Source organism: Ixodes scapularis, unplaced genomic scaffold (assembly GCF_016920785.2).
Source record: "Ixodes scapularis isolate PalLabHiFi unplaced genomic scaffold, ASM1692078v2 PGA_scaffold3__209_contigs__length_174095766, whole genome shotgun sequence".
Lineage (NCBI taxonomy): Eukaryota > Metazoa > Arthropoda > Arachnida > Ixodida > Ixodidae > Ixodes > Ixodes scapularis.
The window spans coordinates 60,944,111-60,948,675 of record NW_024609868.1 but is presented as its reverse complement, the minus strand read 5'-3'; the positions used below and the strand labels follow the sequence as shown (position 1 = coordinate 60,948,675).

General features: G+C 44.6%; 1 long non-coding RNA gene across 1 annotated transcript; it reads left to right on the top strand.

Moving 5' to 3' along the window:
• The first annotated feature begins 652 nt into the window (after positions 1 to 652).
• LOC115317411 lies at positions 653 to 4,333 on the top strand. The gene is made up of 3 exons (XR_005716237.2): positions 653 to 842; positions 2,683 to 2,807; positions 4,235 to 4,333. It is a non-coding gene; the product is annotated as an uncharacterized LOC115317411 (long non-coding RNA).
• The last annotated feature ends 232 nt before the right edge of the window (positions 4,334 to 4,565 follow it).

Below are 4,565 nucleotides of genomic sequence, written 5' to 3'. Positions count from 1 at the left end.
ACGCCGCCTCTCGGCGACTAGCGGCGAACGCCCGGAGGTTCCAACTGCGGTCAGAAATGCATGGAGAACGTGAGAAAATCGTTGTTTCTTTAGTATTGTGGGGATGTACGGAATGGAAATCGTTTTTGACATAATAATGGAACATTTTAGAATAATTTGCGCTAAGTTTTGTGCCCCGCAAGTACCTGACTTTTTTTAAAAAATTGCTTGAGCGGCATCATGCAGCAGACGACACGGCGACGTCACACCATTCACGTGACCCGCTCCGGCCAACCCGAAAAGCCCATCTCCGCTGCGAGCAAAAATCGTCTGCTTCAAACGCCATTGCCTTGGAAATTGCCTTCTCAAAATTTGCACACGCATCCGATATTATTAAAACTTTGATAGAGTGTTTAGTGCTTTACTAACTTCACGGCAGACTAGTTTTGAGAAGTGTGAACTCGGCGTTCATTTTTTAATCAGCCGTGTTGTATCGATCTCCATGTATTCTCCCATAGGGCGGGCCGCCTCCTGGAACCCTGAGTACCACGTGACTCGCGCCGAGCCGCTCTGTCGGCCATGTTGTCGGCAAAACACGGGGTTCAAAGGATTGCGCTACTCTGCTCCGTAGGAGCTATATAGTGCTCTAATCCAATATAATCCACAATCTTATTTTGCACGTTTTGCCGGTCGCGTTGTCCGTGTGTGTTTCAAATCTCCGTCATAAAGTAAATTTACCGATTATTCGTGATGCGTGGAGTTCACCTTAGTTTCAAATGTGTCTGAAAAAAGGAAGCTACTGTGAGCCGTGCAACTACGTCGAATCTGCTCAACAGCCGAGATCGTGGCACGGTCGTTTCAAAGTAAGTTCCTTTCTTTGTTCGTTAGGGCTAGATTATTCTTTCCTCCCTTCATAATGCTCGTTATTGTCTCTAGATCACTTGCTTGTATCGTTGTTACTAATTGTGCGCGAATGGTGTTATGCCAGGCTGTGTTTCTTCTTTTTTTCCCCGATGCAGAGCACTCCATCCTCGCACCAATTAGCGGTCACAGATGAGCGCTTAGGCTGCATACTCGCTCCAGGTCCATCAGTAGCGGCGGAAATTTTCGGGACATGGGGGCGGGCGGGGGGTGGGCGGGCAGGCAGTCAGGCAGGCAGGCATGCTAAGACGGAAAAATAAAGGGAGGGGGGGGGGGGTTTGATTGCCTTCCTCCACCGTACTGTTTACTGGTAAACTAGAATGTCTGGAAGAGCGCGGTGCCCCTCCATCGCCGAAGCTCTAGGTTTGACACCACAGGTGGATTCTGTGTGCGTATTTGCGTCCGGAGAGCTGGACCAGGCAAAAGTCAGCGATTGATTGATCGAGCAGGCCCGTAGCTTCCGCCGCCCAGTCGCCTGCAAACGACTTCATTTTCTCGATTTATAACCGGAAAAGAATTGCCGAAAATTGGTGCCGCGGTAAAATCACCCCACGGTGATTAATGCATAGCATGCCACTCCCGATCGCAAAAATTTGTGCCCGCGAAAAACTTTTTGACACCGCTTCTGGGGTAGTTTACAAGCGTGTCCTTATTTTGAATTGTGTCGCGCCAATTTATGGGAGGTATATTTTGTTCAGTGTAAGTATATAGTGTTCATACCTCACCCAATTCCTGTTTTTTTCTCTTTGGTACTGCCTTTAGTGAATAATGTAGGTTGTAATTGTTTTTGGTAGTAAGGGGATGAGCTGGGGCTAATTGAACACCTTGAAAATTAGTTCACAAAAAGTCATGGAGACAAGGAGGGTAACACATAGACCACATGCAAGCGCAGACTCAACTCGCATAAACAAAGAAGGAAATAAAGAATGCGGAAGGAGCTCGAGCAGAGGCCCAAGTGGAACGCGCTGATTTACCCATTCGCAAGTGCAGATTTTAAAACCATAATTTTCTCGTCGTTTAAGGTAACAGATCGATGGCTAATACATCAAAACAGCTCAATTTCTATCTAAAATTCACGATGGACTGTCAGCTATCTATCCACTGTTTACACTGCTCGTGTATGTCATCCTTAGAAAAAAGCGTGGATAATTAGCATATACTATGAAAAACATAAAAGAGGATTATTTTAGGCGTTTATTATTCATAGTATGGGCAACCAATGTGTCTGCACATTCGTCTGTTACTTGAGCTAACAAGGAAATTGTTTTTAGCCTTGTGGCTATGGTTGAATTAACACGTTCCACTTGGACCTGTTTAGACTTTTGCTAAAACTCCTTCTGCATTCTTTTTTTTTTATTTTTGCTATAATTTATGTGACTTGGGAGTCTGCAGTTGTATGTAGTGTATGTATTCCTCGACCCTTTATTCCTTGTCTTTTGTGTACTATTTTTTAATGTGTTCAGTTAGAATGAACTCACCACTTTACTACATGGAAAGGATGTTGTTAATTCTAGAACTTCTGTAAAACAATCTACCCGACATCTTTGCCTCGCGCCACGGTTCCTGAAGCTCAGTTCTCCGAGCACAGCCTTTTTGATTTCTCTGATGCTCCCTTCTTTCTTTTGTTTTTAATGGATTGAGTTGCTAGTGTGCACCTGTCTGTGTTCTACGTGTTCCTGTCCTTTTGTCCTTGTCTTTTTTTTTTGTGCACTTTTTTCAAGTTGGTCCACAATATTTTTTATTGTATATTGTACTCTGTTTTCATCTTTATACTTACTGCAGCCCTTGCCAAGCAGAAGTTGGCATTCACTTTTACCATCCCGATGTGAGTGTCCTGGGACGACACAGGATGACAGTCTCCTCTGCTGAAGTCCAGGCTTCATGGGAGACTGCCAAGGCTGTTTATGGTAAGGTGCTCTATATATTGGGCAATACAATAGCAACTTATTGGTGCTGCGATTGTTCTAACATAGACTGTGTTTATGGGCTGGCCTTCAGCAATTCTAATGCCACTCGCCTGGAATGAAAGCCTCTAGGGGAATTGCACATTTCATTCGTAAGCGGAATGCAGAGTTGACAACAGAAGTGCATCACTACTTGCATGCAGTGTTGCTGGGTGTTGTATTTTTTTGTATTTCTTTATTTAGTGTTCCCAATAATGGCTAAAGCCTTCCCATTGGTGCGCTTGTTAGCCCCTAGTCCCACTAGAGCGACAATACAGAAACAAACGACAGTGACGAGCCTCAAACCAGAGTCTCTGTCGCGATTTCACAGGCTTGTGCATAGAATAAAAGAGGCTACACTCGGATACAAGTATTACGCACGCGAGGGTATCTTCGGCAGGCTTGCAATCACCCGGGGTCACTTCACGAGCACCGAACGACTATAAACGCCTGCCAAAGGTATACCATCGCGAAAATACCGCATGTGTTGAAGGCTTGTCGATGTCGTCTGTTTCTGTTTGTCGCTCTAGTGGGACTCGGGCATAAGTAACAACACACAAACACAAACGAACGGCAAGAGTGGTAAACAGTGCCTCTCACGTCCTTCGCCACCGTGCCCATTGGTTTTCAGAGAAGTTTCCAGTATAAATATCTATAATATTTTGTCATATATCGCACAAGTACACAACCAGGAGCTGTACCTACAATTCAACACTCACAAGACTTGCGTGAATACACCCCATAGCTGGTCGCATTTTCAGAGTCATTTTAATGTTGCGAAAATAAATAATGACATTGGCATATTTGTCGTGCCAAATGCTGTCACACCTGTTCCGAACTCTGGTCTCCACGTACTGCGGACTTTTTGCATCGATTCTTGTACATCTCTGCCTCACTTATGCTCAAAAACATTTTACTCGGTCTATCAAGCCGTGTAGTCAAGAAGCTATAATCTGTAAAACTCTTCAGAACACTCCTGAGTTGCGAAGCTTTGCAGTAGATATTTATGAAAAATATTCCGTGCTATTTCCTAACCTCGAATACATGACTGCAGGAGCATGGTATGCATTCAACATACTCTCTTTGACAAGCTAAAGCATCATAAATGTCATGTCCACGACCCTTACTATACCTATTAAGTTTTTGGCTGACAGTGTCATAGAAGCTGCGTATGGGCTAGACCAAACTGCAATCAGCCTTGTGTTATGTGGCACTGCTCTCCATGTATACACAGGGGCAGGAGTGCAGCCGCATTGCTCCAAGCTGGTGCGTGGTTGGTTGACCCCACTCCCACTCTCAGCTTTTATTGTAGCATTATACACATCATGTGGCAGTCCTGCACATTGTTCTGACTCATGTCATATATTTTTTTATATTTTTCACAAAATAAGTGGCAGCAGCACCAGCTCCTGTGATGCAGAGCATGTGCAACACAGATGCAGCCTTCGGTGGTGCAGCTGCAATACCTGCAACCTTAGATGGAGCAGCTGGTACAGTCAGACCTGCATCCGCTGAGGCAGCTGCTAAAGAGCCCGCTGAGGTGGAGCCATATCAGCTGCTAAACTTCCTAGAATGTGAAATGGTAAGTTGATTTGGTAAGTTTTTGCTTTATAAGAGATACCTCTGGAGAGAAGGCATTTCTATGCTTGCACAATGTCTTCAAGATGAAAAGGCCTTGACAATTTGTCATTGACCATCTAGATCTCGATAAATGTTGCTCAA